The sequence below is a fragment of the Macaca fascicularis genome, chromosome 1, assembly GCF_037993035.2.
Source record: "Macaca fascicularis isolate 582-1 chromosome 1, T2T-MFA8v1.1".
NCBI lineage: Eukaryota > Metazoa > Chordata > Mammalia > Primates > Cercopithecidae > Macaca > Macaca fascicularis.
Window position 1 is genome coordinate 79959763 of NC_088375.1, and position 26101 is coordinate 79985863.

The 26101-nt window shown below is 40.0% G+C and overlaps 1 long non-coding RNA gene across 1 annotated transcript; it reads left to right on the plus strand.

Moving 5' to 3' along the window:
- Positions 1 to 755: 755 nt before the first annotated feature.
- LOC123572425 (uncharacterized) lies at positions 756 to 25477 on the plus strand. Its single transcript, XR_006696984.2, has 3 exons — positions 756 to 819; positions 23468 to 23625; positions 25274 to 25477. It is a non-coding gene; the product is annotated as an uncharacterized lncRNA (long non-coding RNA).
- Positions 25478 to 26101: the final 624 nt, after the last annotated feature.

Consider the following 26101-nt stretch of genomic DNA (forward strand, 5'->3'; position numbering starts at 1 on the left):
TATCACCAAAGCATGTCTTACTTTTCTGTGCACATTGCATGCAGAATTACATATATTAATTAAAATATGTAACTCTTAGTAGCCTTTTTAGTGAAAATCTAAAAAGATTTTGAACTGTCATCTATAACATTTTACAAAATACATTTCATAGGTTTTGGTAATATATGCTTCTTCATAGAACAATTAATTAATATAAAAGAGCAATATTTACTGTCAGGCCTCTGAGCCGGAGCTAAGCCATTGTAACCCCTGTGACCTGCACGTATACATCCAGATGACCTGCAGGAGCCAAGAAGTCTGGGGCAGCCAAGAAACCACGAAAGAAGTGAAACAGCCAGTTTCTGCCTTTACTGATTAACCAACCTTATGACATTCTACCATTATGACTTGTTCCTGCCCTACCCTAACTGATCAATCGACCTTATGACATTCTTGTCCTGGACAATGGGTCTCATGATCTCCCCAACATGCACCTTGTGACCCCCTCCCCTGCTGACAACAGATAACCACCTTCAACTGTAACTTTCTACTGCCTATCCAAATCCTATAAAACTGTCCCTCTCCTAGCTCCCTTTGCTGATTCTCTGTTTGGACTCAGCCCATTCACACCCAAGTGAATAAACAGTCTTGTTGCTCACACAAAGCCTGTTTAGGTAGTCTTCTATATGGACAGGCATGACACTTGGTGCCGAAACCCAGGACAGAGGGACTCCATCAGGAGACCAATCCCCTGTCCTTGCCTTCTCTCCATGAGGAGATCCACCTATGACCTTGGGTCCTCAGACCAACCCAAGGAACATCTCACCAATTTCAAATCAGGTCATTGGTCTTTTTCACTCTCTTCTCCAGGCTCTCTTGCTATCCTCCAATCTCTCTCTCCTTTCAATTTCAGCTCCTTTCCCTCTCTAGTAAAGACAAGGGAGACACATTTTTGTCTGTGGATTCAAAAACTCCAACATTGGCCATGGACCCAGGAAGACAGTCTTCTCTTGGTGTCTGGTCATTGTGGGGACACCTGCTTTGATCATTCACCCACATTCCATTGGTGTCTGATCACTGTGGGGACATCTGCCTTGATCATTCACCTGTACTCCCCTGGTGGCAAGTTGATTGCAGGGACACCTGCTTTGGCTGCTCACCCACATTGCAGCTCAGGACTCAGTCGGGGATGCCTACTGATAGCCTGATAGCTGACCACCTCCCTTTCTCTGTCTTTACCTTTCTCTTCAAATTTACCTCCTTCACTATGGGCAACCTTCTGCCCACCATTCCTCCCTCTTCCCCATTAGCCTGTGTTCGTAAAAACTTAAAACCTCCTCAACTAACACCTGACCTAAAACCCAAACATCTTTTTTTCTTCTGCAATACCACTTGGCCCCAATACAAACTCAAAAATAGTTTCAAACGGCCAGAAGACATCACTTTCGATTTCTCCATCCTATGAGACCAAGATAATTTTTATTGAAAAATGGGCAAATGGTCTGAGGTGCCTTAAGTCCAAGCATTTTTTACACTTTGTTCCCTCCCTAGCCTCTGCTCCCAATGCGACTCATCCCAAATCTTTCTTCTTTCTCTCCTGTCTGTTTCTTCAGTCTCTACCCCAACCTCAGAGTCCTCTGAATCCTCCTTTTCTTCAAACCCCTCTCACCTTTCTTCCCCTCCCCAAGCCACTCCTCGGCATGCTGAATCAAGTCCCAATTCTTCCTCAGCCTCTGCTCCCTGACCTTGTAATTCTTCTATCACCTCCCCTCCTCACACTTGGTCCAGCTTACAGTTTCATTCCATGACTAGCTTTCCCCCACCTGCCCAACAATTTCTTCTTAGAGAGGTGGCTGGAATAAGGGTTCATGTACCTTTTTCTCTATCAGACCTTTCCCAAATCAGTCAGCATTTGGGCTCTTTCTCATCAGACCCCACTAAATATATACAGGAATTCCAATATTTAACTCAGTCCTACAATTTAATCTGGAGTGACTTAAACATCAATCTGACCTCTACTCTCTCCCCATTTGAGTGAGAAAGAGTTTATAACCTAGCCCAATCTCACACTGATAACTGCCGGAGTCGTGAACCAGGTCTCCAAGATGGCACCAGGGCAGTTCCCTGAGAGGATCCCCAATGGGAATACCAAACAGGCTCCCGAGGAGTAGCTAGGTGAGATTATATGGTCTCTTGCCTAGTTGAAGGGCTAAAAAAGGCAGCATACAAAGCTGTTAATTATGACAAGCTTAAAGAAGCCACCAAGGTAAGGATAAAAACCCAGCCCAGTGCAGGACCCACTTGGCAACTACCTTTAGACGTTTTACAGCCCTGGACACAGAAGAGCCAGAAGGCCGTCTCATTCTCAATATGCACTTTATTACCCAGTCTGCTCCCAACATTAGGAAAAACTGCAAAAACTAGATTCCAGACCTCAAACCCCACAACAAGACTTAGTTAACCTCACCTTCAAGGTGTTCAACAACAGAGAAGACGCAGCCAAGCGGCAATGTGTTTCAGAGCTGCAACTGCTTGCCTCCGCTGTAAGACAAACCCCAGCCACGCCTTTGGCACACAAAAACTTCAAAACAACAGACCCACAGCCTCCAGGGTCTCCTTTAAAATCTCCTCATGGACCTTGCTTCAAACGCCAAAAACTCAGCCACTGGGCCTCAGAATGCCGCAGCCCAGGATTCCTCCTAAGACTTGTCCTGTCTGTGCAGGACTCCACTGGAAGTCAGACTGTCCAACTAGGATTACAGCCACTCCTAGACCTGCTGGAAAAAACCTCAGGTTCTCTGACTGACTCCTTCCCAGATCTACTCAGCTTAGCGGCTGAAGACTGACACCACCTGATCACCTCAGAAGCCCCCTGGACCATCACAGATGCTGAACTTTGGGTAGCTCTTACAGTGGAGGGTAATCCTTTTTTTTTTTTTTTTTTTTTTTTTTTTTTAAAAAGAGTCTCGCTCTGTTGCCCAGGCTGGAGGCAGTGGCGCGATCTCCTCTCACTGCAAGCTCCGCCTCCTGCGTTTACGCCATTCTCCTGCCTCAGCCTCCCGAGTAGCTGGACCTACAGGCACCCGCCACCTCGCCCAGCTAGTTTTTTGTATTTTTTAGTAGAGACAGGGTTTCACCATGTTAGCCAGGATGGTCTCGATCTCCTGACCTCGTGATCCGCCCGTCTTGGCCTCCCAAAGTGCTGGGATTACATGCTTGAGCCACTGCGCCCAGCCAGGGTAACCCTTTTTAATCAATATGGGAGCTACCCATTTCACATTATCTTCTTTTCAAGGGCCTGTTTCCCTTGCCCCCATAACTGTTGTGGGTATTGACGGCCAGGCTTCTAAACCTCTTAAAGCTCCCCGACTCTGGTGTCAACTTGGACAACATTCTTTTATACACTCTTTTTTAATTGTCCCCACCTGCCTACTTCACTTATTAGGCTGAGACATTTTAACCAAATTATCTGCTTCCCTGACTATTCCTGGGCTACAACCGCACCTCATTGCTGGACTTTTGCCCAATTCAAGGCCTCTTTCGCATCCTCTCCTGTGTCTCCTCACCTTAATCCACAAGTATTGGATACCTATACTCCTTCTTTGGCAACTGACTATGCACCCCTTACCATTCCATTAAAACCCAATCACCTTTACCCCACTTAATGCCAGTATCCCATCCCACAGCAGGCTCTAAGAAGACTGAAGCCTATTATCACTCACCTGTTACAACACGGCCTTTTAAAGCCTACAAATTCTCCTTACAACTCCTCTAACCTACCTGTCCAAAAACCAGACAAGTCATACAGGTTGGTTCAGTATCTTTGCCTTATTAATCAAATTGTCATTCCCATCCATCCTATAGTGCCAAACCCTTACACTCTCCTGTCTTCAATACACCCTTCCACAACTCATTACTCAGTTATTGACCTCTAAGACACCTTTTTTACTATCCCTTTACATCCCTCCTCCCAACTATTTTTCATCTTTACTTGGACTGACCCTGACACCCACCAGTCCCAGCAACTCACCTGGACTGTCCTACCCTGAGATTTTAGGGACAGCCCACACTACTTTGGTCAGGCTGTCCTCATGACTTACTTTCTTTTCCCCCATCTGCCTCCTACCTTATTTAATATGTTGATGACCTTCTTCTTTGCAGCCCCTCTTACCAATATTCCCAGCAGGACACTATCCTACTTCTTCAGCATCTCTACTTGAAGGGGTACCAAGTGTTCCCCTCTAAGGCCCCAATTTCTTCCCCTAGTGTTACATATCTTGGCATAGTCCTCCATCAACACACACTTGCTCTTCCTGCAGACTGCATTCAGTTAATCTCCCAGACCCCAATCCCTACCACCAAGCAACAACTCCTTTCCTTCTTAGGCATTGTTGGATACTTCCAACTCTGGATACCAGGCTTTACCATCCTAACCAAATCACTTTGCAAGCTCACTAAAAGCAATTTAGCTGATCCCAAAGACCCTAAGTCCTTTCCTCATTCTTTCATTCATTCTTTCAAAAGGACCCTAGAAACAGCTCCCATACTAGCACTCCCTGACTCGTCCCAACCTTTTTCCTTACACGCAGCTTAAATACAAGGCTGTGCTGCTGAAGTTCTCACACAGGAGCCAGGCCCAAAACCTATAGCCTTTCTATCCAAACAACTTGACCTCACTGTTCTAGGCTGGCCCTCATGTCTGCAAGCAGTGGCAGCTGCCACTTTAATGCTTCTAGAGGCCCTCAAAATCACAAGCTATGCTCAACTTACCCTCTACGGTTCTCACAACCTTCAAGTGTTAATATCCTCCTCACACCTTTCACACTTATTGTCTGCCTGTCAACTCCTCCAGCTCTATTCACTCTTTATTGAAACCCCACAGTAACTATTGCCCATGGTGTGCTCAAGCTTACTCTTAAAGGAATAGACAAGAGTATGCATATACGGGGCCAGTTCCACATATTCTGCAACCAGACCGGCATCCAGGACAACATGGAGTATGCCATTGCTTGTTAGAAGGCTTGGGACATTTCTGTCTTTGCAAGCCGCAGCTTAACCCAGGAGACAAAGATTATTTTACTTATATTCTCTCCTGCATAGGATCTGCAATCAGAGCTATTGATCTTCTCCATTCAGACTGCCACTCACACCTGTGGGAAAAGGGTGATATAATAGATCATTGACTTGACAACAAGAAATCCTATTCATATGATGGGAAATGGGGACAAAAAGCTTGGTATGTAAAACATTATTCCTAAGATGGCTGAATAGGAAAAGCTCCGGTCTGCAGCTCCCAGCATGATCAATGCAGAAGACGGTGATTTCTGCATTTCCAACTGAGCCTTCATGGGTGATACCCAGCAAACAGGGTCTACAGTGGCCCTCCAGCAAACTCCAACAGACTGCAGCTGAGGGACCTGACTCTTAGAAGGAAAACTAACAAACAGAAAGGAATAACAACAACATCAACAAAAAGGAAATCCACACCAAAACCCCTTCTGTAGGTCACCAGCATCAAAGACCAAAGGTAGATAAAACCACAAACATGGGGAGAAACCAGAGCAGAAAAGCTGAAAATTCTAAAAATCAGAGCACCTCTTCTCTTCCAAAGGATGGCAACTCCTCGCCAGCAATGGAACAAAGCTGGATGGAGAATGGCTTTGATGAGCTGACAGAAGTAGGCTTCAGAAGGTCGGTAATAACAAACTTCCCCAGGCTAAAGGAGGATGTTTGAACCCATCGCAAGGAAGCTAAAAACCTTGAAAAAAGATGAGATGAATAGCTAACTAGAATAAACAGTGTAGAGAAGACCTTAAATGACCTGATGGAGCTGAAAACCATGGCACGAGAACTGTGTGACGCATGCACAAGCTTCAATAGCTGATTCTATCAAGTGGAAGAAAGGGTATCAGTGATTGAAGATCAAATTAATGAAGTAATGCCAGAGGAGAAGTTTAGAGAAAAAAGAGTAAAAAGAAATGAACAAAGCCTTCAAGAAATATGGGACTATGTGAAAAGACCAAATCTACATTTGATTAGTGCATCTGAAAGTGATCAGGAGAATGGAACCAAGCTGGAAAACACTCTTCAGGATACTATCCAGAAGAATTTCCCCAACTTAGAAAGGCAGGCCAACATTCAAATTCAGGAAATACAGAGAACATCACAAAGATACTCCTTGAGAAGAGCTACCCCAAGACACATAATTGTCAGATTCACAAAGGTTGAAATAAAGGAAAAAGTGTTAAGGATAGCCAGAGAGAAAGGTCGGGATACCCACAAAGGGAAGCCCATCAGACTAACAGCGGATATCTTGGCAGAAACTCTACAAGCCAGAAGAGAGTGGGGACCAATATTCAACATTCTTAAAGAAAAGAATTTTCAACCCAGAATTTCATATCCAGCCAAACTAAGTTTCATAAGTGAAGGAGAAATAAAATCCTTTACAGACAAGCAAATGCTGAGAGATTTCGTTATCACCAGGCCTGCCTTACAAGAGCTCCTGAAGGAAGCACTAAACATGGAAAGGAACCATGAGTACCAGCCACTGCAAAAACATGCCAAATTGTAAAAACCATCGATGCTAGGAAGAAACTGCATTCACTAATGGTCAAAACAACCAGCTAGCATCATAATGACAGGATCAAATTCACACATAACAATATTAACCTTAAATGTAAATGGGCTAAATGCCCCAATTAAAAGACACAAACTGGCAACTTGGATAAAGAGTCAAGACCCATCAGTGTGCTGTATTCAGGAGACCCATCTCACATGCAGAGACACACATAGGCTCAAAATAAAGGGGTGGAGGAAGATCTACCAAGCACATGGAAAGCATAAAAAAGTAGGAGTTGCAATCCTAGTCTCTGATAAAACAGACTTTAAACCAACAAAGATCAAAAGAGACAAAGAAGGCCATTACATAATGGTAAAAGGATCAATTCAACAAGAAGAGCTAACGATCCTAAATATATATGCATCCAATACAGGAGCACCCAGATTCATAAGGCAAGTTCTCAAAGACCCACAGAGACTTAGACTCCCACTTAAAAATAATGGCAGACTTTAACACCCCACTGTCAATATTAGACAGATCAACAAGACAGAAGGTTAACAAGGATATCCAGAACTTGAAATCAGCTCTGCACCAAGTGAACCTAATGGACATCTACAGAACTTTCCACACCAAATCAACAGAATATACATTCCTCTCAGCAACACATTGCACTTATTCCAAAATCGACCACACAGTTGGAAGTAAAGCACTCCTCAGCAAATGTAAAAGAACAGAAATCACAACAAACTGTCTCTCAGACTGCAGTGTAATCAAATTAGAACTCAGGACTAAGAAACTCACTCAAAACCGCACAACTACATGGAAACTGAACAACCTGCTCCTGAATGACTACTGGGTAAATAATGAAACAAAGGCAGAAATAAATAAGTTCTTTGAAACCAATGAGAACAAAGACACAACGTACCAGAATCTGTGGGACACATTTAAAGCAGTGTGTAGAGGGAAATTTATAGCACTAAATGCCCACAAAAGAAATCAGGAAAGATCTAAACTCAACAACCTAAAATCACAATTAAAAGAACTAGAGAAGCAAGAGCAAACACATTCAAAAGCTAGCAGAAGGCAAGAAATAACTAAGATCAGAGCAGAACTGAAGGAGATAGAGACACAAAAAACCCTTTAAAAAGTCAATGAATCCAGGAGCTGATTTTTTTTAAAAGATCAACAAAATTGATAGACTGCTAGCCAGACTAATAAAAAAGAAAAGAGAGAAGAATCAAATAGATGCAATAAAAAATGATAAGGGGATATTACCACCAATCCCACAGAAATACAAACTACCATCAGAGAACACTTTAAACACCTCTATGCAAATAAACCAGAAAATCTAGAAGAAATTGATAAATTCCTGGACACATACAACCTCCCAATACTAAACAAGGAAAAAGTTGAATATCTGAATAGACCAATCAAACATTCTGAAATTGAGGCAATAATTAATAGCCTACCAACCAAAAAAAAGTCCAGGACCAGATGGATTCACAGCCAAATTCTACCAGAGGTTAAAAAAAAAAAGGAGCTGGTACCATTCCTTCTGAAATGATTCCAATCAATAGAAAAGGAGGGAATCCTCCCTAACTCATTTTACAAGGCCAACATCATCCTGATACCAAAGCCTGACAGAGATACAACAAAAAAAGAGAATTTTAGACCAATATCCCTGATGAACATCGATGCAAAAATCCTCAATAATATACTGGCAAATCAAATCCAGCAGCACATCAAAAAGCTTATCTCTCACAATCAAGTCAGCTTCATCCCTGGGATGCAAGGCTGGTTCAACATATGCAAATCAATAAACCTAATCCATCACATAAAGAGAACTAATGACAAAAAACACTTGATCGTCTCAATAGATGCAGAAAAGGCCTTCAACAAAATTCAACAGCCCTTCATGCTAAAAACTCTCAATAAACTAGGTATTGATGGAACGTATCTCAAAATAATAAGAGCTATTTATGACAGACCCACAGCCAATATCATACTGAATGGGCAAAAACTGGAAGCATTCACTTTGAAAACTGCCACAAGACAGGGATGCCCTCTCTCACCACTTCTATAGTGTTGGAAGTTCTGGCCAGGGCAATCAGGCAAGAGAAAGAAATCAAGGGTATTCAATTTGGAAAAGAGGAAGTCAAATTGTCCCTGCTTGCAGATGACATGATTGTATATTTAGAAAACTCCACTGTTTCAGCCCAAAATCTCCTTAGGCTGATAAGCAACTTCAGCAAAGTCTAGAGGATACAAAATCAATGTGCAAAAATTACAAGCATTCCTATACATCAGTAACAGACAAACAGACAGCCAAATCATGATTGAACTCCCATTCACAGTTGCTACAAAGAGAATAAAATACCTAGGAATTCAACTTAAAAGGAATGTGAAGGACCTCTTCAAGGAGAACTACAAACCACTGCTCAATGAAATAAAAGAGAACACAAACAAATGGAAAAACATTCCATGCTCATGAATAGGAGGAATCAATATCATGAAAATGGTGATACTGCCCCAGGTAATTTATAGATTCAATGCCAGCCCTATCAAACTATCAATGACTTTCTTCACAGATTCGGAAAAAACTACTTTAAAGTTCATACGGAACCAAAAAAGAGCCCACATTGCCGAGACAATCCTAAGCAAAAAGAATAAAGCTGGAGGCATCACCCTACCTGACTTCAAACTATACTACAAGGCTACAATAATCAAAACAGCAAGGTACTGGTACCAAAACAGAGATAGACCAATGGAACAGAAGAGAGGTCTCAGAAATAACACCACACATCTACAACCATCTGATTTTTGACAAACCTGACAAAAACAAGAAATGGGGAAAGGATTCCCTATTTAATAAATGGTGCTGGGAAAACTGGCTAGCCATATGTAGAAAGCTGAAACTGGATCCCTTCCTTACACCTTGTACAAAAATTAATTCAAGATGGATTAAATACTTAAACATTAGACCTAAAACCATAAAAACCCTAAAATAAAACCTAGGCAGTACCATTCAGGACATTTGCATAGGCAAGGACTTCATGACTAAAACACCAAAAGCAATGGCAACAAAAGCCAAAATAGACAAATGGGGTCTAATTAAACTAAAGAACTTCTGCATAGCAAAAGAAACTACCATCAGAGTGAACAGGCAACCTAAAGAATGGGAGAAAAATTTTGCAATCTACCCATCTGACAAAGGGCTAATATCGAGAATCTACAAGTAACTTAAACCAATTTACCAGAAAAAAAAACAAACAAACAACCCCATCAAAAAGTGCGCAAAGGATATGAGCAGACACTTCTCAAAAGAAGACATTTATGCAGCCAACAGACACATGAAAAAATGCTCATCATCACTGGTCATCAAAGAAATACAAATCAAAACCACAATGAGATACCATCCCACACCAGTTAGAATGGTGATCATTAAAAAATCAGAAAACAACAGATGCTGGAGAGGACATGGAGAAATAGGAATGCTTTTACACTGTTGGTGGGAGTGTAAACTACTTCAACCATTGTGGAAGACAGTGTGGTGATTCCTCAAGGATCTAGAACTAGAAATACCATTTGACCCAGCCATCCCATTACTGGGTATATACCCAAAGTATTATAAATCATGCTACTGTAAAAACACATACACATGTATGTTTATTGGGGAACTATTCACAATAGCAAAAACTTGGACCAATCCAAATGTCCCTCAATGATAGACTAGATTAAGAAAATGTGGCACCATGGAATACTATGCAGCCATAGAAAGGGATAAGTTCATGTCCTTTGCAGTGACATGGATGAAGCTGGAAACCATCATTCTCAGTAAATGATCACAAGGACAGAAAACCAAACACTGCATGTTCTCACTCATAGGTGGGAATTGAACTATGAGAACTCTTGGACACAGAGTGCAACAAACCAACATGGCACATGTATACCTACGTAACAAACCTGCACATATGCACATAGTGCACATGTACCCTAGAACTTAAAGTATAATTAAAAAAAAAATTATTCCTTCCCTGGCCTAAAAACTCATCCCCACCTACATTAAAGCCAATATGCCTGATTACTGTTTTTAGTGAACTTATTTTATTAGGGCAGTTCCAAGCTCAAAAATATGTAACTGGTACCTTGGTAGCCACATAAAAATGTGCCTTAGACCCAGAACTTACTGGACTAACTCATTATAAAATTGAATTTTCTTTAAGGTGTCCACAAGCAATCCCTGGTCATGCTTGAAGCAGCCCTGAGAAACATCACCCCCACCCCCTCCAAAACACCCAGAAGGAACTTACACTATTTATCTTTCCTTATGACTTTATATTTTATAAATACAAGACAAGAATGTCAACCCTTTGAGCTGGAGCTAAGCCACTGTAACCCCTGTGATCTGCACGTATACATCCAGATGGCCTGCAGGAGCCAAGAAGTCTGGAGCAGCCAAAAAACCACAAAAGAAGTGAAACAGCCAGTTTCTGCCTTTACTGATTAACCAACCTTACGACATTCCACCATTATGACTTGTTCCTGCCCTACCCTAACTGATCAATCGACCTTATGACATTCTTGTCCTGGACAATGGGTCTCATGATCTCCCCAACATGCACCTTGTGACCCCCTCCCCTGCTGACAACAGATAATCACCTTCAACTGTAACTTTCCACTGCCTCTCCAAATCCTATAAAGCTGTCCCTCTCCTATTTCCCTTTGCTGACTCTCTGTTCGGACTCAGCCCATTTGCACCCAAGGGGATAAACGGCATTGTTGCTTACACAAAGCCTGTTTAGGTGGTCTTCTATATGGACATCCATGACATTTACTATCAGGCTCAAATATATTTTGTCATTTTATAAATTTAAGAAACCAAAAATAAACTTATGTTAACAATTAACATTTCAGTATTTAACTTTATTTTGGAAATGATTCAGACATTTAATGAATATTTACTATTTAATTCAATATAACATACGCTTAAGATTCCATTTATCCAAAAAAGGGATTCTTAAGACTATTTTTAAAGAGAGATGTTTTATAAAACATAATCTCTTTTTATTTGAGATGGGGTCTTGCTATGTCACCTAGGCTGGAGTTCAGTGGTGTAATCACAGCTCACTGCAGCCTCAAACTCCTGGGCCTAAGTGATCCTCCCATCTCAGCCTCTCAAGTAACTAGGACCAGAGATGTTCACCACCACGCCCAAATAATTTTTAATTTTTTTTTAGAGAAGGGGTCTCACTATGTTGCCCAAGCTGGTCTCAAACTCCTGGGCTCAAGCAATCTTCCTGCCTTGGCCTCCCAAAGTGCAACCACACCCAGTCCATAATCATTGAAAAAGCTTACATATAAACTTTTACCACATTCCCATTCATCTAATTTACTTGTTTTTATAATTTATGTTTGAACTGTTTATAAAAATTTTAGGAGACACTGAAGAAAACTAGCCATCATCTGAAGTTATTTCCCTGTTAACTATTTTTACAGTGTGCAAATGTTAGGCAGTAGCCACCTAAGCAAGAACTCTAAAGTTAAATACATGGCTATTTTGTTGATCAGAAGACACAGCTGTTTTTGTTAAACCAAAATATTAATCTAGTCGTGTTTACCAAAGATTTACCCAGGTCACATGCACTAAAAGGCATCTGAGTTAATTTCTATTTTTCTGATAAAATATTTTAAAGTGTTTACTTTTTTCTTTAGGTTAATTAATTACAGCCCGTTGATATATTTTCAGAGAGAAATACCACATACACATAACACATATGAACATATAGACACACAGACAGAAGCAGGTCTTATAGCTTTTATAAGATTATTTATTTGTCAATGTTAAAATAGTTTTTTTCTCCGTTTTATACTATAAATCTCCCAATCATCTGTTTCACTGTCCTAAATAATAGCTAGGCAACCCTAATTTGCACTTTCGAAGACATGACTCTTAGGTAAAACAAAGTAGAAAATTTACATCTCAAAGGCACAGATCTTAGATGTCAACATCATTATTTGCCCAAAGAACAACATAGATACAGGTCCAGTTGAGACAAAATGGCCAGGAAAAGCACCTTAAAGGTAAGGTTTATTATGTGAACTTTATACCCATGTCTTCACCATTGTATAGTTTCTAGGGGTTTAGGTGAATAGAGGGAGAGGCCCTTACAAATGGAAGTTTTCATTATAGATACCAATCTCTTTTACAAAAAGTTTCAAAATAGCCAGCCAAATGTCGAAAGTTGAATTTTTTGGACCATATAGTTGATAGGTAGTCTTTTCAATTTATCTTACTTGTTAGTTAGATTACTGACTTAAAGATGAAGCCCTTTAACTAACATGGCAAAAAGGTATTTCTATGCCTGGATTCAAGAATAGAACTTGATTTCATATTCCCCACAACAGAAATTTTCTTCTTTATCCAAAAGAGTGGTTGTCCTGTAATAGTGGGATTGAAAATGGAAATAGTGGCTCTGGTGTCTACCTAGATTGGATAACAACTGGTAGAAGGTTAGAAGGGCTCCCTCTAAGGCCCATCAATCCTGATAGTTAACATGGAAATTATCAGGGAGTGAAAAGCCTGCTTTTAGGAGCTTTTCCTGAAATCTCTGGGAGTAGCCTCTTTTCCAGTGTCCTGGCTGTTTGCACCAATAGCAACTGCTGTTTTAGGGTTTGCTTATTAAAGAAGTGCTCTGGGGTAGGCCCAAGGTCATTCTAGGTTGTTGGTTGGCATGGAGCTGAAACACATTGGAAACAGCTTTCAAATGGTCAATTGCGATTTTTCAGGCTTTGCTAGGCCTATACATGGACCGGGTGGGAGCTTGTCCGGTAATACCATTCTGCCTCTTTTATCCATTTCTGGGCTTCCCTGGTTTTCACCAGTATGTGAATTAGTTGGTAAAGATCGAATATCTTGAGATCATAAATTTCAATTAAGACCCTGAATTCTGCAGAAACCTTTTGAAGTCTTCCCTAGATTTAACAAAATTTTTAACTATGACTCTGAGTTCTATTATCATCTAGGGAGTGTAAGTCACTCTGGGATTATTTCCTGACTTTTTGAGTGCTTGTAAGCAAACTGTTTAACTGTGGTGTTTTGTTTTGTTTTGTTTTCAGAGAAGAAAGGCAAGTCAGACTGAGAGTTAGTAGACTACATACTCAGGCAAATCGGGATAGAGGGGAGTCGTAGGAATCGTATCAGTTTTACTGTCCTTGATGTGGACGGTATCTTGCATTTTTAGATTTGTGTGTGTGTGTCATGGAGTCTCGCTCTGTCGCCCAGACCAGAGTGAAGTGGTGCGATCTCGGCTCACTGCAACCTCTGCCTCCCGGGTTCAAGCAATTCTGCTTCAGCCTCCTGAGTAGTTGGGACTGCAAGTGCACGCCACCATGCCCAGCTGATTTTTGTATTTTTGGTAGAGACAGGGTTTCACCATTTTGGCCAGGCTTGTCTCAAACTCCTGACCTCGTGATCCGCCCGCCTCTGCCTCCCAAAGTGCTGGGATTACAGGCATGAGCCACCGCGCCCAGTCTTTTTAGCTTTTTATTAGCTCTTCACAATTAATTTTTTTTAAAAAGTTAGAATCCTGTCTCTTTGAGTCTTCTGAATAATATTAATATTTAGAATGACATTCTCTCTGCTAAATTTGAGAGACTTGGGATTCAAGTATACTTGTTGAATGAACAGCATTATTCATCTGGAATGTTCCGTATAATGGCCCTGTAATTCTGAATTATCTTTAGTAAGATTTTGCCACTTTTGTAAATATTTGCAGCTTCCAAGGTCATAGTTCTTAGACATGAAAAAGGCAAGAACACCAGAAGGTGAAGTACTCAGCTAGTTATAAATTAAGGATCCCATTTTTATGTATGATCTTGGGTCTCTTAGAGCTGAGATGGCTTTGGCTATAAGACCTCAGCATATAACAAGAGAAAAAAATAAAGAGCCCCCCTTCAGTAATAACTACGTATTGTAACTGCCGTCAGTTACGTTAAAAACTGCAGCCTTTTTGTCAGTGACTCATCAGTCACCACAAACTGAAAGGTCATGTGCCTGCCACAGCACAAAGTAACACCTGGTAACACACAGTCAAGTGCTCTTTCACTATATAAACTAACCCTTTGTACCCCAAAGGCCAAAGATATCAGGGAGCTCAAATGCAAAGGACAACAGAGCTCCAACCTGAGAGGAACTTAATTATGACTCTTGGAGCTCCACGAGAAAGACGGAGGAACCCCTTTACTCCCACCCCACCAAAAGGGATTACAGCATTTTTCCTATGTTTCTCAGAAGGTCTCAGGGTTTTCAGCAGTCTCCTTCAGTTCCCTTTGTGGTCACCAGATTTGACAAAGGACAAAATTACACGTTTAGTTTGAAGATCTTGACTGGCTTTATTGCAATTCTAGGATTGGGCAATGTCTCATTCCATAAAATAGAATAAGCATCCCAAAGAGTTTAGCAGAGGGGATTCATTTTATAGACAGAGGGGATTGAAGAAACCAGAAGCAAAGAACAAAATGTGGACTGGTCATTTGAAAGTTACTTCTCTTATAAGGTGAGAACAAGGAAACAGAACAATAGAGAAATAACAGATTTGTTAGCATCAGGTTACATCGGGTTAACTTTTGTTGTAAGGATTAAAACAGAGGGAACTTCGTTATCCTGCTCATTGAAGACTGAAACTGGTCTGCTTGGAACATTGACTGTTATTGCTCTGTCCTGATTTTGGGGAAGATGAAATAACAACTTAGTTTCGGTTTGGTCATATGGAACTTTGGCATGGGTGATTCCATTTTGATTTTTAGTCTGGTCTGTTGGGGGCCTAATACAAAACAATAGCCTTTCATAATTTGTACTTAACATTAGGAAATAAGACACCGTTACAAAGCTTACATCTTTATCAAATCTAAGGGTCTTTGGTCCATTGACCGTTCATGGGCACTCCTTTTGACATTTTTCCCAGGCTGACTGTGAATTTAGCATTGTTCTGATTCTTTACTTGCAATAACAATAGTTACTCTGCGACAGGCACTGTTCTCGGCACTTTTCATCCAGTAACTCGCTTAATCCTGTAATAAAGGGACTATGGTCTACCTCTTAAACGGGCTGTACCTGTGCGAGGTTGGTGAGATCATTCTCCCAAGCTTGCACAGCAAGAAGGGTCAGGATTTGAACTCAGACAAGCTGAAGCCAGCACCCAGATGCTCAACCAATTAAGCCAGAGCAGCCATCAGAGCCCAAGCTCCAGAAAGTGTAGGGGAGAAAACAATAAATTTTCTTTCACCTTGCATGAGTTTTTGCTGAGCTTCTCTGTAAAAAAGACAAATTAACAAGAGAAAAACAAACAGAAGTCTGATAAAATGTGTACCTATGGGAGACAATGCAGAGAAATGAGTAAATCTCTGCAGCAGATCTCAAAGAATTATCCTAGACCTCACCCTTAACTACTATCTTTCTCTGAAACAAAGAGAGAAGGCTGAGGGGAATGATGCAATTAAGAAAAGTTGGCCACGGCCAGGCGCAGTAGCTCACACCTGTAATCCCGGCACTTTGAGAGGCCGAGGCAGGCAGATCACAAGGTCAGGAGTTTGAGACCAGTCTGGCCAATGTGGTGAAACCCCATCTCTACCAAAAATACAAAAATTAGCCAGGTGTGGTGGTGGGCACCTGTAATCCCAGCTACTCAGGAGGCTGAGGCAGGAGAATCACTTGATCCCAGGAGGCAGAGGTTGCAGTGGGCCGAGATCATGTCACTACACTCTGGCCTGGGCGACAGAGTGAGACTCTGTCTGAAAAAAAAAATAGAAAAAGAAAAAGAAAAGTTGGCCAGGAAAAGCACCGTAAAAGAAGCATAGTATTTGATAACTAGATTTAAGCTGATGCCTTCTCTGGAGAATTAGTTATTTTCTTTCTGATGCAGTAAAGGACACACCCTTACAATGGAGGTTTTCTTTAAAGATGTAAATTTGTCTTATGAAATGGTAACTCTGCTTTCAAAGCTAATTTGTTTCCAAAGCTTCTCTGTGTTTGCTATTTCCCAAAATAGTTCAAAATAATCCTTAGGTCAAAAGGCGTATTTTGGGGTAGTATGTCCTGAGCCCCATCATTAGTCATCTTTATTCCCCTGGCCAAAGGTCTCCTTGCTCGTGACAGTCAAGTACTAAAGGACAGAGGGAACTTTTTAATGAGAGTTTGCTGACATGCAAACACGTGTCATCCACTTTCTGATTAAAAAAACAAAGAATACATTCCTGTGGCCCAAACCTGACATTTTAAGCCATTTGAGATACCCAGCAGTCTAGAAAGAATGCCCCTGAGAACTAAAATGAAAGAAATGTCTCCAACCAAATCAGAGACTACTAAGTGAGTCTTATTTAGAAGCCAAGTGGAAACCCCATCTCAGAGAACAAATTAGGCCACAGAAATCAAATTGCTATCATTAAACCAAAATAAAATTCTAAGTCCCTCGACCAAGTGAATGGCCCCCTCCTCTCAGCCAAGGGCCTTCTAAAGTAAACCTGAAACACTAGTTCAGGCCATGATGGGAATAGGTGGTCAGACATGTCTCATTACACTCTCCTCCTGATGGAATTCAGGCACATCTGACCAGCATTTACATTCAAACAGCAACCTCAAGACTGACAAAACAGACTATTTGTAGCAGTAAGATATCAACATGACAGATAGCAGGCCTGAAATAAATAGAAGTATTTTACCCCCAAATATATTTCTTTGACATATTTTGAAATGGCCCTGCAAAGTTGTCTCTTGTGGGAAAATCTACATTCTATAGAGAATCCCCTTCCGTTTCCAGGTCTTTTTCCTGATTCAGGAGAGAATTAAGAGTCTGGCACCTTTTTAGGGCTTATAAGAAACATTTACTATTATCTCTGAAGTCTGCTACCTAGAGGTTTCATCTGCATAATAAAAACCTTGGTCTCCTCAACCCCTTATCTTAACTCAGTCACTTCCTTCTATTGATTCCAGGTCTTTAGATAAACTCAACCAATCTCCAATCAGAAAATCTTTGATTCCACCTAAGGAATCAAAATCTTTGACTTCACCATAAGAATATTGAGAAATAGGCAATATTCCTATTGGTGCACAGAAAACAAAACCTCAACAGTCCAGGAACGCAAAGGAAACATCTTCATCTTTTACACAGTCAAGGAGATATCACAAGCATGAATGCCCTACAAATGTTTCCCCAGTTTTCTGTTTGGTTCTGTTAGTTTCAGAGTAACAATATTATTAATCATATCTACCACTAATTGAGTGTTAGCCACATGCACCTGGCACTAGGCTGAGTGCTTTACATGTACCATTTCATTGAAGGCTTGTAATTACAATGTGAATTATTATTATTATTATTTATTATTAACCTTATTTTACAATGAGACAACTTATAAAGGAGGAAATTTATAAATAAAACCTTGTAATTCATAAATGAAACTTGTAAATGAGGTCATGTGTAAATGAGAAGAAGCTTTATAATGGGAGTATCAGGGCTCTGTGCCTCCATTAAACATCTGAATCTAAAGTAAAATTTACCTTCTTAAGTGAAAAATAAATTAACAACACAAATTAACATGGATGAGGGGGTCAGATATGTTTATGGTCAGGCAAGAAAAGAGCTAAAATGTTCAGGGTGCTGTGGAAGAATTAAGTAAACGTTGCTGGAAATCCATGTGGGTAGTTGGAAATCACTGATCTAAACCAGGAATGTGAGAGTAAGGTAAGTGGTCTCTAGCCCTTGAGGACTAAACTCTGATTTTTTTTTTATCTTGCCCAAATTCCTATCTAAGGGGTCTGGGGAGTCATGCCCTACAAATCATAAATTCTCAACAGATGAGTTTTATTTAACCATATATACACACACACACACACACACACACACACACACACACACACACACACATAATGATTTACTTTCCAACCTGACTCTGGCATAACATTAGGAGACAAAGATAAAATCAAAATATTTTACCCCAAAACATGTTTCTTTGCCATATTTTGGAATGGCCCTGCAAAGCTTTTCTTTGTAGGGGAAAATTTGCATCTATAAAAAATCTCTATTAGCATAACTAGATCTTTTTCTTCCAGACTCTCCCAATCCTAAAGAGATTAACCAAGATCTGAAACGGAAACATCTGTAACCTATTGTCTCTAAGGACAGCCACTATAAGACTGCAAAAGGACTTTAGTCTCCACAGTCTTTATCTTAACCTGAACTTTCCCTTTCTATCTATCCCAGGTCTTCAGACAAACTCCATCAATTGTCAACCAGAAAATACTTAAATTCATCTATAGCCTGGAGGCTCCCCCACCTTTGAGCTGTTCCACCTTTATGGACCAAACCAATGCATTTCTTAAATGCATTTGATTAATGTCTCATGCCTCTCTAAAATGTCTAAAACCAAGCTGCACCCAGACCACCTTGGACACATGTTCTCAGGACCTCCTGAGAGCTGTGTCACCATGCATGGTCACTCATATTTGGCTCAGAATAAACCTCTTCAAATATTTTAAAGGGTTCTACTCTTTTGGTCAACACCCTGTAGATCCTCTTCCACCTAGAGCTGGCCTCTCCCGGTCTTTGTGGAGGACCAGGAAGCACTGGTTGGAGAGGAGAGGAGAGCAGAGCGGCGATGGTTTGTGGCATAGAGCAAAACTGAAGCTCCTCTCTTTGAATGCAAAATACAACGTTGGATCCTTTAGTCCATCTGTGAATCTATATTAAGCACTTGGTGAATGTATTTTAATATATTTTTTATTACAGTAAAGTTTCATACAAGCATATTTAACTGACTTTACAGACAAAGTTCTTACATTTTAACATCTCTTGATGATGTCATAATTATAATTGGAAGCATTTTTTTCATTTTTATTAGTACCTACGATGATGATGGCATCTTATTCAATATCTACTATGTAACAATTGAAATCTCTAAATGAAAGCCAAGGGTTTTGAAGAATTTATGTCCTTTAGTACTAAGTAATAGACATAGAGACATCTGATACATCATGGTGTGGGTGTGTGTGTGTGTGCTGCGGGGTGTGGGTGGTTGAGTATATGCGCACACACTTAGTGGGTAATGGAAGGGGCAGGCCATGGGACAGAGAGGTGCAGATCCAACTTGGGTAAATTTGTTTTTTTCTAGGGTAGTCCAGCAGATAATTCAGTGAGAACATATATTGAGTGACACCTACAGTGAGTATTTGCAGTGGGATCAAACAGTTAAATAAAGAATTAAATAGAAAGCAGCACAGAGTGATTTTTTAAAACATGACTTCAAAAAGGTCAACAACATAGTACAAGCAGAATTAAAACAAATGAGGCTCATTTAGCTTGCTTTTCTCAACAAAATTGGAGTAATTAAGTACAAAGGTAGTATGATAAGAAATTACACAAAAATAGGCAGATACAGACAAAAATTGCTTCCCCAGAATTCTTTCTCAGACTCCCACTACCTTGCGCTTTTCTGCTCCCCAGCCCCTCTTCTCCCTAACCACTTTTCTGCTAAATATTTTCTGACTTTTGTCTCCCTCCTGTGCCTATACATTTTTGTAGCTTTCCTGAGCTCAGGCTTCAGCTCTTTTTTCCCTTCAGTAGAAACAACATGGTACTCTGAGACACCATATCCTATAGAGCCCAAAGCTTGGTGTTATCGTTGGCCAGCTATGGGTCCTAGTCAAGTTATTTAGTCTCTCTGAGTGTCACTTGTCCCATCTTTTAAAATGAGTAAAATAATACCTACCTTAACAAGTTTTAATGAAGTTTAGAGATATTCCTTCTAAAATTCCTGCCGCCGTGTGGCTGCTTCATAAAGTAGAGCCCTAGGCATCAATGACCCTTCAATCTCTTCATCTAAAACCCTTTGCTAACATTAAGTATCATTTTTCCTTCCTTTCACAACACTACAGTATCGTATTTTTACTTTTTTAACTGTGGTAAAATACACATAACATAAAATTTACCATCTTAACTTTTTTTTTTTTGAGGCAGAGTCTCACTCTGTCACCAGGCTGGAGTGCAGTGGTGCGATCTTGACTCACTGCAACCTCTGCCTCCTGGGTTCAAGCGATTCTCCTGCCTCAGCCTCCCAAGTAGCTGGGACTCTAGGCATGCACCACCAAGCCCAGCTAATTTTTCTATTTTTAGTAGAGACGGGGTTTCACCATGTTGGCCAGGATGGTCTCTATCTCTTGACCTCGCAATCATCCTGCCTCGGCATCCCAAAGTGCTGGGATTACAGGCATGAGCCACCATGCCTGGCCCATCTTAACCATTTTTAAGTGTACAGTTCAGTAGTGTCAAGTATATTTACATTGTTGAGCAGCCAAGCTCCAGAACTTTTTCATGTTGCATATCTAAAACTCCATATCAAGAAAATAACAATTTCCCATTCTCCCCTCCCCACTCTGAGCCTTTGGCAACCACCATTCTACTTTCTGTTTCTTTGAATTTGACTACTGTAGGCACCTCATGTAAGCCAATTTACATAACTTTTGTCTTTTTGTAACTGACATATTTCACTAAGCATAATGTCCTCTAGGTTCATCCATGATGTAGCATGTGTCAGAATTTCCTTCCTTTTTAAGGCTGAATAATATTCTATCTGTATGCACAGACCACATTTTGTTTATCCATTCATCCTCATTGGATATTTGGGTTGCTTCCATCTTTTGACTGTTGTGAATAATGCTGCTATGAACATGGGTGTACAAACCTCTTTGAGCCAGGTGCAGTGGCTCACACCTGTAATTCTAGCAATTTGGGAGGCTCAGGTAGAAGGATTCCTTGAGCACAGGAGTTTGAGACCAGCCTGGGCAACAAAGTGAGACCCTATCTCTACAATAATAATAATAATAATAATAATAATAATAATAATAAATAGCTCGTCATGTTGGCATATTGCAATTGCTAGGAAGGCTGAGGTGGGAAGATAGTTTGACTGCAAGAGGTCACACCACTACACTCCAGCCTGGGTGACACAGTGAGACCCTATCTCAAAAAATAAAAGTAGAACTAATCTCTTTGAGATCCTACTTTCAATTATTTTGGATATATATCCAGAAGTGGGATTGCTGAATTATATACTAATTCAACATTTAATGTTTTGGGGAATGGTCATATTCTTTTCTGTAGAAGCTGTGCCATTTTGCATTTCCACCAATGGTGCGCAAGGGTTCCAACTTTTCCTCACCCCTGCTGGCACTTGTTATTTTCTTTTTCTTTTCTTTTCTTTTTTTTCTTTTTTTTTTAATAGTAGCAATCCTAATGAGTGTGAAGCAGTGTCTCACTGTGGTTTTGATTTGCATTTCCCTAATGCTTAGTGATGTTGAGCATCTTTTTATGTGGTTGTTAAACATTACTATATTTTTATAGTTTTATATTTAGTTTTAACACCATCACTTCAAATAAAAAGTATTTTTGAATGCATTCACTTTAATTCCTCAAATTTCCTCTCCCAAATTACTTATTTTTAGTTCATATCTTGCTTACTCAGACTAGAAACTTGACCATCATTTTCATCATCTTTTATACTGAATGACTCTTCAAGTCCTCACATTTCTGTTTTTGTGATGATTCTTACACATATTTTCCTCCACTTAGGCCGTCACCTACCTCATCCAGAATCTATTTCCTCACACTTAGACACTGCAATGGCTTCCTGTGCACCATGACTTATTTTTCTCCACCAAATCCTATTCATCTTGAACACTGCTGCCAAATTAATCTGTCTTTAACATACCACATTTGTTCTGAAATTCGTGTAATCAAAAAATTGTGATAACTATTGCATACTCCAGAGGTTTTTAGATTTGTCTCTCATGGAATGTTTGTCTTCCCCAAAGCAGAAGTATTCTGTTGACAAAATTAAGTAATGGTAGCCTTTTTCTAAATCATAGAAAAATTACATTGATGGCTAATTTCTTTTCAATTTTAGGCTTTTCTCCTACTTTTATTTATTTAGCCTTCTACACTTGTGATTGTCTGATTGGTGGCAGGTCCTGGCAGATAACATTATAAGAAAAAATATATATATATATGTATATTTGAAATTAATTGAAAAGCTCAGAAGTCATTAATCATACCTAGCTGGGCAGCTTGCGATTTTTGCCACTGTCATCATAGCTATTTATTTTGTTAATAAACATATGTGTATAGTTTCCTACTAGATAAATATATGAATACTATAGTCATATTTTTAGCTGAGAAAATTGTTACACTTCATAAGGAACTAAAAGTATCTACATTAGTAATTCCTAATACTCACATGACTCTCAGGTTCTCTGCCATCTGACAAATTTGAAAACAAGTGATTCAATAATTAATTCTGGACTCCTCAACTTCTAAGGACAGTCTCCCTAAAGGGGTATCCTAAAGATGTTTGTGATTTTCACATTTTGAGAGGGTGAGAAAAGGGGGGAAGCAGGTATTGCCTATGTTGGGAGATGATTTTCCACAGAATTTTCTTATGAGACTCTCCCCTTGGAAAATAAAAGGAAGTCATAAGCATTATGTTCAGGGTTAGATATTGAATATAATTTTACAAACAATGTACGAACAATTAGAGAAGGGTCTGCTATGGCCTGTAAGATCCTAGGAGGTATCTGTTTCGATTTGTGTGTATCTTACGTAAGATAAAGCAAATGAGACAATGTCATTACCTCCCATCCCCTATCCATCTGCTGATACTAGGGAATGAGTCAACTGATGACCCCACCGTCCTGATATTACAGCACAGGACAAGGTGGATCAGTCTTGAGCCAGCTTTCTATGGGTGCGTGGAAAATGGTGACCCTGGTTACTGGTTTGGATGACTTTACAGTTATATTTTTCTCATGTAATAAGCAAAAAATATTAAAAATTTTGTTTGAAGACCTCAACCAATATTCTTCTTCAACTCTCTCCCTGAATAAAGACCTTTGCAAGAGGGCCCAGGACTTTTGCATCACTGTTCAGCGAGATCTATAAACACAGAGCTATAAACACAGCATCTGCCTTTGACCACTTCCATCTGGAAGAACCTGAGAGATAATCCATTTTATGAAATTTTCCCTACCCTGAAATGGGAGAATGGTAGGTAAAGTAGTGGCAACCCCTTCTCCCTTTTCCTTCCGTGTGTGTGTTGGGGGGGGGGGGGTGTGATGTAAAGAATGCACACTTCAGGTAAAATATATGAGCAGCTAGGGAAGATTTGGATTATTTAGCTCATAAAACATTCCTCATCATCCTCCAAGGTGTACACTTGCCCCATATCTAAACTTTTACTTTCCCCAACAAAGATCGTTCACTCCAGCTAAGCCAGTCTCCTTCTTGTCCCTGCAACACATGACAGCTCTCTACCATACCACCTCCATGCCTTTGCTCATGCTGTGTCTACACCAGCGATCATATCCCAGGCCTCCCTCCCCTCTGCCTCTCCAAATCCCATATATCCTTCCCCCAGAAAAACTTCTTGTTTATTCCAGTCCTCATATACCTTACTATTTCAAAAAAGTCCCTCCGTATTCAGAGCTACTCCTTTATTGCGCTAACACAGCATGATTCCAGATTAACTGATTCATTCATTAACCAATATTTGGTGGGTGCCAGCCATTTCCAAATAATTTGCTAAATTCTCAGTTTTTACTGTGCTCAATCAGATAACTACACAAATAAGTATGACACAGAGTAGAAAGTGAACATACATGAAAAAGTCAAAGATAGAATGCTGTGGCCATTCAGAAAAGAAGGCAATGAACTCTAACTGGAAGGATCAGGAAAGACTTTGGGAAGGTGATTTTGTGGTGGGAATTAAAGGATAGGAATGTTTGGAGGCAAAGAGTAGGGAATTCCAAACTCAGGAAACTGTTTGCAGGATGCATCTTGCTGGCGATACTTTGCTACAAAGCTGTCTGAAGAGGTGCCAGGGAAAGCTGCTGGCTGCTAGGTGCTGCTGGCTGCTAGGCGCTGCTGGCTGCCATTTGCAGTGAAATCTGTATACTAGAAAAGCTACCTGTATTGTAGAAACCAAGTTCTGGAGAAGTTCCTGGGCTGCTAGAACTGGATGCTGGAGAAACCAGGTATGCTGAAAGAGGTTGATGAAACAAATACACTGGAATCAGAAAGAGAGTCCCCTTCCTCCTGCAGTATTCTACCAATGCCTTCTACTGACAAAGCTTAACATTATGTCAGCTGACTTAGAAGAAGTATTTGCAGGGTCCAGCTGCATTACCCACAGAATAGGGAATGAAGGATGGATTTGGAGCTGAAAGAAAATAAGCTGACAACTGGCACAGTGAAGTATTCGGCTCTACAGCCTCTACGTACACCCTTCTATACATATTTACACTTCTGTGCAACAATGAAACAACTCTATATTTCACCTAAAAAGATACAGCTGTCTTAAAATATAAAGAAGTCCTCAGCTTTGCTTTACAATGAGGAGATGCACAGTCAGTCTCAGTTGTCATTATTTTCATCATTGGCTATATATTAAATATTTCTAAAATCCTGTCACAGTCTCTGTTACCTAAAAATAAATTTGTAAAATTAACCTCCAAGAACTTATATGCAAAATAAAAATGAGAAGAAGAAAATGGTTAGCTTATATGAGGGGTCTTCAAAAAGTTCATAGAAAATGTGTATTTTATATATATATATATATATATAAAGATGTGTGGATTTCAAACATTTTTGACACAAAAGTAAACTCGTACTAACTTGTTATAACATGCCTGAACAGAATCTAATTTGAGGCACTAAGAAGGATAAGACATTCATTTAAAAAGGACTCCTATATTGCAACATGAGTTCTGCTAAAATTGAAGCAAGAACAAACATCAAATTTATGATGAAGTTTGGGTAGAAGAACGATGAAATTATTGACTCTTTAGAAAAAGTTTATTGGGACAATACCCTAAATAAATCAGCAGTTTAAAAATGGATAACTTATTTTAAGAAGAAACAAGATGATGTTGAAGGTGAAGCCTGCAATGGCAGACCATCTACATCAGTTTGGGAGGGAAAAATTCATCTTGTTCTTGCCCTAACTGAGGAAGACTGACAATTAACAGCACTAACAGTAGCCAACACCATAGACATCTCAGCTGGTTCACCTTACACAATTCTGTGTGAAAAATTAAAATTGAGCAAACTTTCCACTCAACGGGTGCCAAAACTATTGCACCCAAGTTAGCTGCAAATAAGAGCAGAACTAATTGAAATTTTAAACAAGTGGGATCAAGATCCTGTAGCATTTCCTTGAAGAATTGTAACAGGAGATGAAACATGACTTTACAGTATGATCCTGAAGACAAAGCATAATCAAAGCAATGGCTACCAAGAGGTGGAAATGGTCAAGTCACAGCAAAAGCAGATGAGCAATGAGCAAAGGTCGTGGCAAAGTTCTCCGGAGATGTTCAGGGTGTTTTGCTTATTGACTTTCTGGAGGGCCAAAAAACAATAACATCTACTAATTATGAGAGTATTTAGAGAAAGTCAGTCAAAGCTTTAGCAGAAAAACACCCAGGAAAGTGTCACCAGAGAGTCCTTCTTCACCATGACAATGTTC